A 14,504-nucleotide genomic window follows, 5' to 3' on the forward strand; every position below is an offset into this window, starting at 1 on the left:
ATACACACTGGCAGGTGTAGGGTAAATATACTGCAAGATTTGATGTATAGGGGGTACTTATCACTCTCCCAATGATATCCACATCCAAGCTTTTCCTCAAGCTTTGCCTCGACGGATTTCCCCACTATCGGTTCTTCAGGAGGCTTGATTTAGAAGGCAGGTGTTCTCCTGGCTGTGATGTAGTTAAGATTTAGTGCTGTCACGCTCCCCGGTCTCCGCGCTCCGCCTCCCGGTTCCCGTGGCCCGCTCCCCGCTTCCCGGCAGCGTTCCCGGCTCACCACCCCGGTCCTGGCCTCCTCTTCCTCGCCTGCGCCCTCCTTGCTTCCAGCTCCCCGCTCCCGGCGCTCCTCAGCGACAGGGGACACCCTGCCGGGCGCCCCTGCTTCCTCTGCACCGCTCCCTGGACTGGCTTCTGGCACACGGGCCTCGCGCATGCGCATTAGGGCGCGCGCGCGGTCATTGACCCTTTCTTAAAGGGCCAGCACCCTGAAACAGGAAATTACATAGACAGGTACAGGGTATATTAAGATTCACTTTCCTGGTGGGCGGGGCCTGTTCTACGTGTTTAGCAAGCTAGTGTTCAGGTCCCCTATTGCTTTGCCTTGTGCTTTGCCTGCATTAACCCTGTCCTGTCTCGTAGAGCCTGTCCTGCCACGCCAGCCGCTCCGAACCACACTCATTCCCGTACCCTGACGGTGACTTCGGCGGATGTTCCACCATCTCTGCAGCTCCGCCAGTCTCCAGTCCCTGGCTCCGTTTGGTGACCCGTTCCATCGCTCAGCAAGTTCCGGATCCCGCCTGACCTTACCACCTGGCCTCGGACTCTGAGCCTCGTCACCCGGACCACCGTCCAGAACTCCATCCACCTTTCCTGCTCTCCTACGGACTGTCCGGCTACCAATAGTGCTTCGGCTGCCGTGCACCCAGACCCTCTGGCGGGGTGACCTGCCTGGCTGCCTCCTCAAGGGAAACCGGTGTACGGTCCAGAGGTTCCACCACCCGGACGCTACAAGTGCTGCAATAACAGTCCATGGATGGGTATAACCTGTTGATGTTAATGCTCCAACATAATAGCTGGCTGCTGATGCAAAATGATAAGAAGGGATAGCGCCTACAATTGTTTAAATACACCCCCACATTAATTAGTTCCCACAGGTTGTACACCTGTAATAGTCGCTCCTCCACCCTCGCCTCTGCAGGAAGCTGACCGCACTATTACCTGCCAGGGGAGAACGGTCTGAACACTGCCACTCAGTCCATGAGAGTGTCTGAGTGCGTTCCATTATCGGAACTTCTGGTGGAACACAGACCATGTCGCTCGAGGACCGCCCTATAGAGATTTGCCGTGACGTGGCAGGGGGTTCAAATCATTGATCAATCCTTTGCAAAAAATCTCATTGAATTGTTACAGTAGGAATGAATTTGTGAACATTACACTTTTTATTTTTTCATTGTTGCATGCCATTCATAAGCAGTGCTGGCTCCCCTCCTCTTTAGGTGTTCTCCTGGCTCTGATGTAGTTAAGATTTAGTGCTGCAATAACAGTCAAGGATGGATATAACCTGGCCTGATGGTCTGTTGATGGTAATGCTCCAGAATAATAGCTGGCTGCTGATGCAAAACGATAAGAAGTGATAGCGCCCACAATTACCATGTTTAAATACAAATCCTCCCAGATAGTTAACACCCCCCATTGATTAGTCGCCTCTCCACCCTCGCCTTTGCAGGAAGCTGACCGCTATATTACCTGCAAGAGGAGAACGGTCTGAACACTGCCGCTCGGTCCATGAAGGTGTCCAAGTGTGTTCAATTATCATAACTTCTGGTGGAACGCAGGCCATGTCACTCGAGGATGAGGCGCGGCCACGCATACTTACTGGCCAAGCGCTCCATGGAGAAAGGTACTGGAGCACACCACAACACACACGGCTCTGTGCATGCAGAAAACACCTGCGTTCCAGGGTGGAACACACAATCACATTATTGCCAGATAGAGAGCCTCTTGCATGCGTATGTGCTCAGCTACTAGTAACGATAGAGCACAGGGAGCTATGAAGCTTCCGCACAAGCCCAGTAGTAATGCATTACATCTTCTATCTAAGCGGAGCACTCAGCTCAACTGGGACCAACATAGAGGTTCTCTATCAAGGGGCATAGATGTGAGGCACCTAAACGTATCACCTTGATAATTGGTGTATATTCTCGCCACATAGCAACAACTAATAGAGAAAGGATCAGATCCTGTGTCACCGTGCTGATAATACTGATTGTTGGTGATAGGGTGACCTATATACGTGCATAGTCCTTACTTTAAAATCAATCAAAGGCAAGTGCTATCAGGCCAGAAAATTGATACAGTATAGCCTGCAAATACAAGGGGAATTGCATGACGAACATTGACTATAGGGCACAGGCTCATGAGATGACTCTAAGGGGGGCTTTACACATTGCGACATCGCTACCGATATATCGTCGGGGTCACGTTGTTAGTGACGCACATCCGGCGCCGGTAGCGACATCGCAACGTGTAAATCCTAGGTGCGACGATGAACAAGCACAGAAGCGTTCAATATCGCTGATCTGTGTAATGTTGTTCATTTCCATAATGTCGGTTCGACCGCAGTTACGATGTTGCTTGTCGTTCCTGCAACTCCACATATCGCTGTGTGTAAACCCACAGGAGCGACAAACATCTCCTTACCTGCGTCCCGACGGCAATGCCGTCGGAAGAGGGTGGGCGGGATGTTATGTCCCGCTCATCTCCGCCCCTCCGCTTCTATTGACTGGCCGATTAGTGACGTCGCTGTGACGTCGCTGTGACGCTGAACGCACTTCCCCCTTGAAGGAGGGATTGTTCGGCAGTCACAGCGACGTCGCCGACCAGGTATGTGCATGTGACGCTGCCATAGCGATAATGTTCGCTACGGCAGCAATCACCACATATCGCATGTGCGACGGGGGCGGGTGCTGTCGCGCTGGACATCGCTAGCAATTGCTAGTGATGTCGCAACTTGTAAAGTACCCCTAAGATTCATGGACAGAGGATACCCCTAGGAGGTGATAAAAGGGCTCAACATCTTGCTGAATCACAAGATAGAACAGCACTTCTAAACACCAAGGCAGGGAAGAAATTGCAAGATCAGATTCATAGGTATATTTGATAACAGAAACCATTCCATCCAAAATATTTTGAGGAAACACTGGGACATATTATTAGCAGACCCCGATTTAAAGAATTCCATCATAGAGTGGCGCAGTATTACTCACTGCAAGGATCCATCATTAAGTGATCATCTAGTCCACAGTCTTTACCAGAAATCACCCCCAGAAGGTGCTTGGCTCATAGAAAAATGTGTTGCTTTTTCACTCTGGCAATTGTAAGTTTTGTGAATTTATGAGGCAGAGTAAATTTATTCACAGTTCACAAATGGGAATAAATTCTTTATTAGAGACTTTGCAAATTGCCAAACCTAACCCCGGGAGTCGTATATGTTGCCACCTGTAGTTGCCCACTTGCCTATGTTGGCAAAACCATGAGGGAACTTTGTAGGAGCGTGGGTGAACATCTTGGTGATGTTTGTCACAATTGTGACTACCCATTAGCTAGGCACATTAACAATAATTATGGAGGTAACATACATCAGATCTCATTTAGAATTATTGAGGTCGTTAAACCTAAACTTAGAGGGGGGACCATAATAAAACTGTCCTTCAGAGGGAAAGGGAATGGACCTTTAGGATGGACTCTGTTAATCCTAGAAGTCTTAATGAACAGTTGTCATTCACGTGCTTTTGCTCCATCTTATGGTATAGTTAATTATGATAGTCTTCTTGCAACAAATCTCTGTCCTATAGGGTTTTTATAATCACTTATAGATGTACATCTCCTCTTGTGTTACTATTAGCCTACTCCCCTAGCATCCCTAGTATTTTCGGGCTACACTGTATCAAATTGCTGGCCTGATAGCACTTGCCTTTGATTGATTTTGAAGTAAGGACTATACATGTATATAGGTCACCCTATCACCAATAATCAGTATTATCGGCACGGTGACACAGGTTCTGATCCATTCTCTATTAGTTGTTGCTATGTGGCGTGAATATACACCAATTATCAAGGTGATACGTTTAGGTGCCACATGTCTATGCCCTTTGATAGAGAACCTCTATGTTGGCCCCAGTTGAGCTGAGCACTCCATTTAGATAGAAGATGTAATGCATTACTACTGGGCATGCGCGGGAGCTTCATAGCTCCCTGCGCTCTATTGTTACTAGTAGCAGAGCACATACGCGTGCGCAAGGCTCTGTCTCCGGCAGTAACGTGATTGTGCGTTCCACCCTGGAACGCAAGTGTTTGCTACATGTGCAGGGCCGCATGTGCCACCGTGCGCACCAATACCTTTCTCCGTGGAGTGCATGGCCAGTACGCATGCGTGCCCACGCGTCATCCTCGAGCGACATAGTCTGTGTTCCACCAGAAGTTCCGATAATGGAATGCACTGAGACACCCTCATGGACTGAGTGGCAGTGTTCAGACCGTTCTCCCCTGGCAGGTAATATAGCGGTCAGCTTCCTGCGGAGGCGAGGGTGGAGGAGCGACTATCACAGGTTGTTAGGGCCAGGTGGACGGGCAGACCCAGGAGGTGGATCCACTGGGCTGAACACCTCACCGAAGGCAAGGTGCCCGGTAGCCGGAGCACTACGGGTAGCAGGACAGTCCGTTCAGAGGAGTGGAGTGTAGAAGTCCCTGGGACCACGGAGTCACTGAAGGTAGTCCGGGTGACAGAGCTCAGGTTCGGAGGCCGAGATGACGTCAGGCAGAGTCCGGAACCGACGGAGCGAGAAGACGGGTCACCACAGGGATCGGAGATGGTATGAACTGACGGGATGGCAGACCATCACCGTTCAGGGTTCGGGTATCGTCAGGACCGGTTGGCGAGACAGGAGCGGCTCTAGGAGAGAGATAGGTAAGTATACCACAAGACACAAGGAGACCTGACTCCTAGCTTAGCAAAACACGAAGAACAGGCCCCGCCCACTTGGAAAGGATCTCCCTATATACCCTGTACCTGATTCTTCAATATCCTGTTGGAGGACACTGGCCCTTTAAGAGAGGGTCAATGACCGCGCGCGCCCTAATGCGCATGCGCGAGGCCCGGGTGCCAGAAGCCAGAGCAGGGAGCGGTGAACAGGAGGCAGGAGAGCCGGGCTGGAGCAGAGTTGCCGACGGGCGCCGGGAGCGGGGACCGGGCTGCCTGGGGACCGCAGGTGATGGGGCATGGAGGCTGTGGAGCGGGGGACGCCTGGCAGAGGAGCCGGGGAGCGAGGCAGGGGAGCCGGGGAGCGTGGCAGGGGAGCCGGGGAGCGTGGCAGGGGAGCCGGAGAGCGTGACAGGGGAGCCGGGGAGCTTGACAGTACCCCCTCCCCCACGCCCCCCTCCCAGCAACCGGGACAGGAAGGCACGTATCAGGGGAGTACCCACATTCTCCCGGGGTTCCCAGGACCTATCCTCAGGACCATACCCTGCCCAGTCCACCAGGAAGAACTGTCGGCCTCGTACGGTTTTCATGGCCACGATATCCCTTACCGCATAGATGTCATCATCAGCAATAGGAGGAGGAGCAGAACTGGCAGCAGCGGAGAAAGGACCAAGGAAAACCGGCTTGAGCAGGGAGACGTGGAAGGAGTTGGGTATTCTCATCGTGGCCGGGAGCTGCAGCTTGTAGGAGACCTCATTTATTTTGCTGAGGACTTTAAACGGCCCGATGTAGCGAGGACCCAGCTTGTATGATGGCAGCTTCAATCGGACGTACTTGGAAGCAAGCCAGACCAGATCTCCTGGAGAGAAACACGGAGGATCCAGACGCCTCTTGTCTGCGTGTCTCTTCATCCGCAGGGAAGCACGTCCAAGGGACGTCGTGACAGAGTCCCAAATTGTTGTAAAGTCACGGACTACAGCATCAGCAGCAGGGACATCCGAGGAAGAGGATACAGGTAATGGGACGGAAGGCTGAAGTCCGTAAATGACATGGAAGGGAGAGCTGGAGGAGGACTCACTGACGTGGTTGTTATGGGAGAATTCAGCCCAAGGAAGAAGCGTGGACCAGTCGTCGTGATGGGCGTTAACGTAGTGACGTAAGAAGGAGGTCAAGATCTGATTGACTCGTTCCACTTGGCCATTCGACTGAGGATGGTAGGCTGAAGAAAAGTCCAGAGTCACTCCCAGATGTTTGCAGAGGGCCCTCCAGAAGCGGGAGGTAAACTGAGTTCCTCTGTCGGACACAATGTGTGATGGAAAGCCATGCAACCGGAAGATGTGCTGTATGTAGGCGTCAGCGAGTTCCTGGGCAGAGGGCAGTCCAGCCATAGGGATGAAATGAGCCATTTTGGAGAACCGATCCACCACGACCCATATGACTGTGTGTCCGGAGGACAGGGGCAAGTCAGTAATAAAGTCCATTGCAATGTGTTGCCACGGAACAGAGGGTATAGGCAGAGGCAGAAGACGACTATATGGCAGGTGTTTGGGCGTCTTGTTCCTGGCACAAGAGGAGCAGGCTGAGACAAAAGAAGCGACTTCCGTGCGAAGGGATGGCCACCAGTAGTGACGTACAATTGTACTCCATGTTTTCTTCTGACCAGCATGGCCGGCTATTTTCGAGGCATGGCCCCAGTGCAACACTTTTTGCCTGTCAGTCTCAGAGACATAGGTCTTCCCGGGCGGTATCTGGGCCAGGGTGACAGGGGCCACCGGAATGATTTTACTTGGGCAGATGATGGGCTGGGATGTCTCCTCCTCCTGTTCCATGGGCATGAATGACCTGGACAAGGCATCTGCTCGCACATTCTTGTCCGCGGGTCGAAAATGGAGCTGAAAATCGAATCTGGCAAAGAACAAGGACCACCTGGCTTGCCGTGGGTTCAGTCGCTGAGCGGACCGCAGGTATTCCAGGTTCTTGTGGTCCGTGTAAATGATCACGGGGTACACTGCTCCCTCCAGAAGGTAGCGCCATTCCTCCAGAGCCAGTTTGACTGCTAATAGCTCTCGGTCACCGATGGTGTAGTTGCGTTCAGGCGCTGAGAAGCCCTTGGAGTAGAAACCGCAAGTAACCATCTTCCCGGAGGAGGACTTCTGCATGAGCACTGCTCCGGCTCCCGAGGAGGAGGCATCCACCTCCAAGGTGAACTGTCGGTTTAACTCAGGACGGTGGAGCACAGGGGAGGAAGCAAATGCCTGTTTCAGGGAGCCAAACGCGGCGTCGGCCGTAGGTGACCAGTCCTTTGGATTAGCCCCCTTCTTGGTCAAGGCGGAGAGAGGTGCAGTCAGGGCAGAGAAGTGAGGGATGAACTGACGGTAATAGTTTGCAAATCCAAGAAAGCGTTGGATTGCCTTCAGGCCGGAAGGAGGGGGCCAGTTGAGAATGGAAGAGACCTTCTCCGGGTCCATCTGCAGGCCGGTATCGGAGATTACGTAACCCAGGAAGGGAAGAGAAGACTGCTCGAAGACACACTTCTCGTACTTGGCGTACAGCCGATTCTCTCTCAGTCTTTGTAGTACCAGCTGCACGTTCTCTCTGTGGGTCTGGAGGTCCGGAGAGAAGGCCAGGATATCATCAAGGTACACCACCACACAGACGTAGAGAAGGTCCCGGAACACGTCGTTCACCAATTCCTGAAAGACTGCTGGTGCGTTACACAGGCCGAAGGGCATCACACAGTATTCATAGTGCCCATCGCGAGTATTGAATGCGGTCTTCCATTCATCCCCAGAGCGGATGCGGACCAGGTTGTAGGCACCCCAAAGATCCAACTTGGTAAACACACGAGCTCCTCTAAGCCGATCAAACAATTCCGGGATGAGCGGCAGGGGGTATTTATTTTTCACGGTGATTTGGTTCAATCCCCGGTAGTCAATGCATGGGCGTAGGTCGCCCTCTTTCTTCTTAACGAAGAAGAAGCCTGCTCCAGCAGGAGAGGAGGATCTCCGAATGAATCCCCTTGCCAGGTTCTCCGTGATGTAGGCAGACATGGCCCTTGTTTCAGCAGGAGACAGAGGATATATCCGTCCTCGAGGTGGTGTAGTTCCCGGGAGTAGGTCGATGGCACAGTCATAAGGACGATGTGGCGGCAGTACCTCTGACTCCTTTTTGTCAAAGACGAAGGACCAATAGGCCGAGGGCAGTCCCGGTAGGGACTCCGGAACCGGAGGTCGTCGGATGGGCTGTATAGTCTTCAGACAGTTCTCGTGGCAAGAGGAGCCCCATCGGGTGATTTCACCAGTACACCAGCTGACTGACGGTTCGTGTGTCCGTAACCAGGGGAGTCCCAGCAGGATTTGATGAGACGTGTGGGAGGACGTAGAGAGCGATGTTCTCGGTGTGCAGGGCACCGATACGTAGTTCCACCGGCTTGGTGATCCACGAGATGGTGTCAGAGAGGGGTCTCCCATCTACAGAGGCAATCACGAGGGGTTTGTCGAGTGGAGTAACAGGCACCTGGTACTTGTCCACCGTGGCCTGTTGGATGAAATTGCCTGCTGCCCCGGAATCGAGGTACGCCTCGGCCGTGAACCGCGTCTCTCCCGTTATTACTTGAACAGTCCACGTAACCGGGTCTGAGAGAGTCCCAGCACCTAGGGTGGCCTCTCCTACCAACCCTAGGCTTTGGAGTTTCCCGGCCTCTGTGGACAGGAACGTAGCAGGTGTGTGCCCTCTCTGCAGTAGAAGCAGAGGCCCTTGGCGAGCCGTTCTGCTCGGCGTTGTTCGGACTGCCGCAAACGGTCAATCTTCATGGGCTTGTAGACAGAGACACCAGACGACGCTGACTGAAGTACGGCGGGCTTCTGCGGAGGAGAGGAATGCCGTATTAGACGTCTCTCGCGGGACACCTCTATGGATCGTTCCTGGAATCTGAGGTCCACGCGGGTGGCTAGTGCGACCAGGGCATCCAGGGTGGAAGGAACATCGCGGCCTGCCAGCTCGTCTTTAATACGACTGGAGAGTCCTTCCCAGAAGGCGGCGGTGAGGGCTTCATTGTTCCACCCCAAATCTGAGGCCAAAGTGCGGAAGCGGATGGCATACTGCCCCACCGTCATGGTCCCCTGACGTAGCCTGAGGAGTGATGAGGCGGATGCGGCGGCACGTCCGGGTTCGTCAAAAGTGGTTCTAAACGCCTGCAGGAAGTCCTGGATGTTAGTGGTTACAGGGTCCTCCTTTTCCCACAAGGGGTTCATCCAGGCCAGTGCCTCACCCTCTAGATGGGACATCACAAACGCCACCTTGGCTTGGTCGGAGGCAAACAGGTGCGGAAGCAGCTTGAAATGGAGGGAGCACTGGTTTAAGAATCCTCTGCAGGTCTTGGGATCTCCGGCATATCGGGGTGGAGAGGCCAAGCAGAGTTTAGAAGCTTCCGAGGTAGCCGCCACGGGAACCGTGGCCGTGGACTTTGCAGTAGTAGCCTGAGATGCCAGGGACGTGGCAGTTGTTTGCAGCGTGTACAGGCGGGTATCCACCGAGGACATGAAGGCCAGCATGCGGGACTGGGTCTCGCGCTGTCGTAGGAGTTCCTGCTGCAAGGTGCCCAGCTGGGACGCTAGTGCTTCGGCGGGATCCATGGCCTGTTCTTACTGTTAGGGCCAGGTGGACGGGCAGACCCAGGAGGTGGATCCACTGGGCTGAAAACCTCACCGAAGGCAAGGTGCCCAGTAGCCGGAGCACTACGGGTAGCAGGACAGTCCGTTCAGAGGAGTGGAGTGTAGAAGTCCCTGGGACCACGGAGTCACTGAAGGTAGTCCGGGTGACGGAGCTCAGGTTCAGAGGCCGAGATGACGTCAGGCAGAGTCCGGAACCGACGGAGCGAGAAGACGGGTCACCACAGGGATCGGAGATGGTATGAACTGACGGGATGGCAGACCGTCACCGTTCGGGGTTCGGGTATCGTCAGGACCGGTTGGCGAGACAGCAGCGGCTCTAGGAGAGAGATAGGTAAGTATACCACAAGACACAAGGAGACCTGACTCCTAGCTTCTACACTCCGTTCAGAGGAGTGGAGTGTAGAAGTCCCTGGGACCACGGAGTCACTGAAGGTAGTCCGGGTGACGGAGCTCAGGTTCGGAGGCCGAGATGACGTCAGGCAGAGTCCGGAACCGATGGAGCGAGAAGATGGGTCACCACAGGGATCGGAGATGGTATGAACTGACGGGATGGCAGACCGTCACCGTTCGGGTATCGTCAGGACCGGTTGGCAAGGCAGGAGCGGCTCTAGGAGAGAGATAGGTAAGTATACCAGAAGACACAAGGAGACCTGACTCCTAGCTTAGCAAAACACGAAGAACAGGCCCCGCCCACTTGAAAAGGATCTCCCTATATACCCTGTACCTGATTCTTCAATATCCTGTTGGAGGACACTGGCCCTTTAAGAGAGGGTCAATGACCGCGTGCGCGCCCTAATGCGCATGCACGAGGCCCGGGTGCCAGAAGCCAGAGCAGGGAGCGGTGAACAGGAGGCAGGAGAGCCGGGCTGGAGCAGAGTCGCCGACGGGCGCCGGGAGCGGGGACCGGGCTGCCTGGGGACCGCAGGTGATGGGGCATGGAGGCTGTGGAGTGGGGGACGCCTGGCAGAGGAGCTGGGGAGCGAGGCAGGGGAGCCGGAGAGCGTGGCAGGGGAGCCGGGGAGCGTGGCAGGGGAGCCGGGGAGCGTGACACAGGTGTTCAACCTGTGGGAACTAATTAATGTGGGGGTGTATTTAAACATGGCAATTGTAGGCGCTATCCCTTCGTATCATTTTGCATCAGCAGCCAGCTATTATGTTGGCGCATTAACATCAACAAGTTATACCCATCCATGGACTGTTATTGCAGCACTAAAGCAGGCTTTACACGCTGCGATATTGGTACCGATATCGCTAGTGTGGGTACCCGCCCCCATCTGTTGTGCGACACGAGCAAATCGCTGCCCGTGCCGCACAACATCGCCCAGACCCGTCACACGTACTTACCTGCTCGGCGACGTCGCTGTGACCGGCGAACCACCTCCTTTCTAAGCGGGCGGTTCGTTCAGCGTCACAGCGACGTCACAGCAGCGTCACTGAACCGCCGCCCAATAGAAGCGGAGGGGCGGAGATGAGCGGGACGTAACATCCTGCCCACCCCCTTCCTTCCGCATTGTGGCCGGGAGGCAGGTAAGGAGAGCTTCATCGTTCCTGCGGTGTCACACAGAGCGATGTGTGCTGCCGCAGGAACGAGAAACAACTTCGTTACTGCTGCAGTAACGATATTTGAGAATTTGAGAATGGACCCCCATGTCACCGATGAGCGATTTTGCACGTTTTTGCGACGATGCAAAATTGCTCATAGGTGTCACACGCAACGGCATCGCTAATGCGGCCGGATGTGCGTCACCAATTCCGTGACCCCAACGACTTCGCATTATCGTAGCGTGTAAAGCCCCCTTAAATCTTAACTACATCACAGCCAGGAGAACACCTGCCTTCTAAATCAAGCCTCCTGAAGAACTGATAGTGGGGAAATCCGTCGAGGCAAAGCTTGAGGAAAAGCTTGGATGTGGATATCATTGGGAGAGTTATAAGTACCCCCTATACATCAAATCTTGCAGTATAATTACCCTACATCTGCCAGTGTGTATTATTATAGCACCTTATTGCACTGTGCACTTTATTTAGTTATTGCACCTTTTTCTGAGTGGGGACGCCATATCGTCAAATAGGGTTCCGACCTCCGCTGGCAGGGAGGACACAAAAGGGGAGTGCCTTGATAGGGCAAACAATCACCCTTTTCTGTGCACCCCATGTCTCATCCAGTATTAAGAATTATTTGTTTGTTTTTCAGTAATCAATTGTTTGCGTGAAACACCTTCGGTGTGAGATATTTTAATAAATATTTAATAAATTGATGTTAAAGGTACAAAAAAGGCAGAAAAATACAAACAATGGCCATTTTACAGACAAAACCCAAGAAAAAAATAGAATACACCCTGAGTAAGTAACTGTAGTAGTAGTAGTATAGTAGTAGTAGTAGTAGTAGTAGTAGTAGTAGTAGTAGTAGTAGTAGTAGTAGTAGTAGTAGTAGTAGTAGTAGTAGTAGTAGTAGTAGTAGTAGTAGTGGTAGTAGTAGTAGTAGTAGTAGTAGTAGTAGTAGTAGTAGTATAGCAAGTAAATAAGTGAATACATACAAATCACATAGGGTACACTGTTTGATCAAAGAGCGTAAATGCCATCCCACCACAAGGTGTACCCAGTTGGATGGTTCTATTTTGTGTCAAGTACTAAATATTCACCTTGTTGCGGTAGGATGGCTTTCATACTTTTTGATCAAAACGTGTTAATAGAGTATGTTATGTTATTTACATATACAGGTATTTACTCATTTTGTCTTTTTCTCTTGTGTTTTTTTTCTGTAAAATACTAGATGTATTTGATGTGGAGTGTATTTATTTTTGCATCAACCAATTTAAGTAAAGCTAAATATTTTCTAATGAAACTTATATTATTAACCTTACGTTCATGTAAAGGGTTGAAATATGTTCTATAAAACTCATTCTTGTCAAAATTTTGGAAATTCTTTTTGTGGTCAGTGAGATATTGATTAATATCTTAATTTTCCAAGGTTGTCTACTCATTTATGCTGAGCACTGTATATCTATATAAGAAGTATGTACACTCTAGAGGTATACACATGCAGAAAATACAAACTTCTGCATTGTCTATATAACACGCCTGATAACTAGAGATGAGCGATGTTCGAGGCTCGAGGTTCGCCAATTTCATGTTCGAGTGATTTTGGGGGGTGTTCAAGAGGCTCGACGAACTCGAGCCTTTTGCTAAAAGCTCGACAGTTCGAGTAGCATTCGAGAACGGTTCGATCAACAAAAAGCCTAGCTAGTTAGTAGCTGCCTTTTCACTGTAATAGTGTGAGTCACTGTGAATCACGCTATTATCAAAATTCAGTGTATAGTGTGCGGGGGGGACGGGGTTTAGATCAGTGCTGCTGTTGAGTGCTGAGATAATGCCAATCGCCATTTTTTTTTCCTCCTAACCGCGCGTACAGTGGGGCGGGCCAGGCTGTCAGCAAATCACAGAGATTGACACTACAAAGTGGATTTTTGCCAGACAAGCAAGGGCATGTGTCATAGGCTGTGCATGTAACATGTCCTTGCTTTATAAGACACGGCCATTTTCCACGTCGCCGCCATTATCTGTCTACTGCGTGTAGGTGACAGTCACCGCTCCTGCTGCTGCTGCTGTGTGCTCTATAGAGATACAGTGCAATCTACACAGCGCTTTAGGGAATAGGGACTACTGGTTATTTCAGCCTTTTCAGGGCTGATTTATAGGCGTTCATAGCCATAGCTGCTAGGCAGTAGAGATGAGCGAACCGGTCGCGGTTCGGCTCAAGCTTGGTTCGCCGAACGGAGGTCGCGTTCGAGTTCGGTTCGGCGAACCGCTCGAACCCCATAGGAAACAATGGAAGGCAATCACAAACCCATAAAAACACCTAGAAAACACCCTCAAAGGTGTCCAAAAGGTGTCCAAAAGGTGACAAACAACTCATAACACAACACAAACACATGGGAAAGTGACAAGAACAAATTCTCATGCGAAAACAAAACAGCGTTACGAGGAAAAAGAGGACGAGACACAGATATAGGCATGGCATGCCCTTCTAAAATCATGTAAAACACCGCAGGGTGACTCCAAGCGGAGTCTCCCTTTTTTCCAAAAATTGGGCCCCACAGACACCACTTCAGTGGCAGCACTTGCGCCCTAGTTGCAAAAAGGATGTTTTGATTTGCATCAAGCACATTCCAAAATACGCCAGCCTTAGCTGTCGCCCGGATGACACCGCGGAAGGTGTAGCAAAGTCTTTGCTGATCCCAGATCTGTTCATCTTGGATCATTTTTAGAAACACTGCAAGCAAGGGTTAAGGGGGCTTTACACGCTATGATATCGTTAATGTTTTATCGTCGGGGTCACATTGTTAGTGACGCACATCCGGCGTCATTAACAATATCGCAGCGTGTAATACTTCCCAGCGACCTTAGGTGACCTCAAAAATGGTGAAAATCGTTCACCATGGAGAGGTCGTCTCAAACTCAAAAATCGGTAAGGGTTGTTTAGCGTTGTGGTTCATCGCTTATGCGGCAGCACACATCGCTATGTGTGACACCGCATGAGCGAGGACCGTCTCCTTACCTGCCGCCGGCCACAATGCAGAAAGAAGAGATGGGCGGGATGTTTACATCACGCTCAGCTCCGCCCCTCCGCTTTCATTGGCCGGCCGCTTAGTTACGTTGCGGTGACGTCGCTGTGATGCCGAACGTCCCTCCCCCTTGAAGGAGGGATTGTTCGGCAGTCACAGCGACGCCGTCAACCAGGTAAGTATGTGTGACGCTGCGTAGCGATAATGTTCGCTACGTCAGCGATCACAAACAATCGCATGCGTGACGGGGGCGGGTACTTACACGCTCGCTATTGCTAGAAATTGCT

The sequence above is a fragment of the Anomaloglossus baeobatrachus genome, chromosome 7 (assembly GCF_048569485.1).
Source record: "Anomaloglossus baeobatrachus isolate aAnoBae1 chromosome 7, aAnoBae1.hap1, whole genome shotgun sequence".
Lineage (NCBI taxonomy): Eukaryota > Metazoa > Chordata > Amphibia > Anura > Aromobatidae > Anomaloglossus > Anomaloglossus baeobatrachus.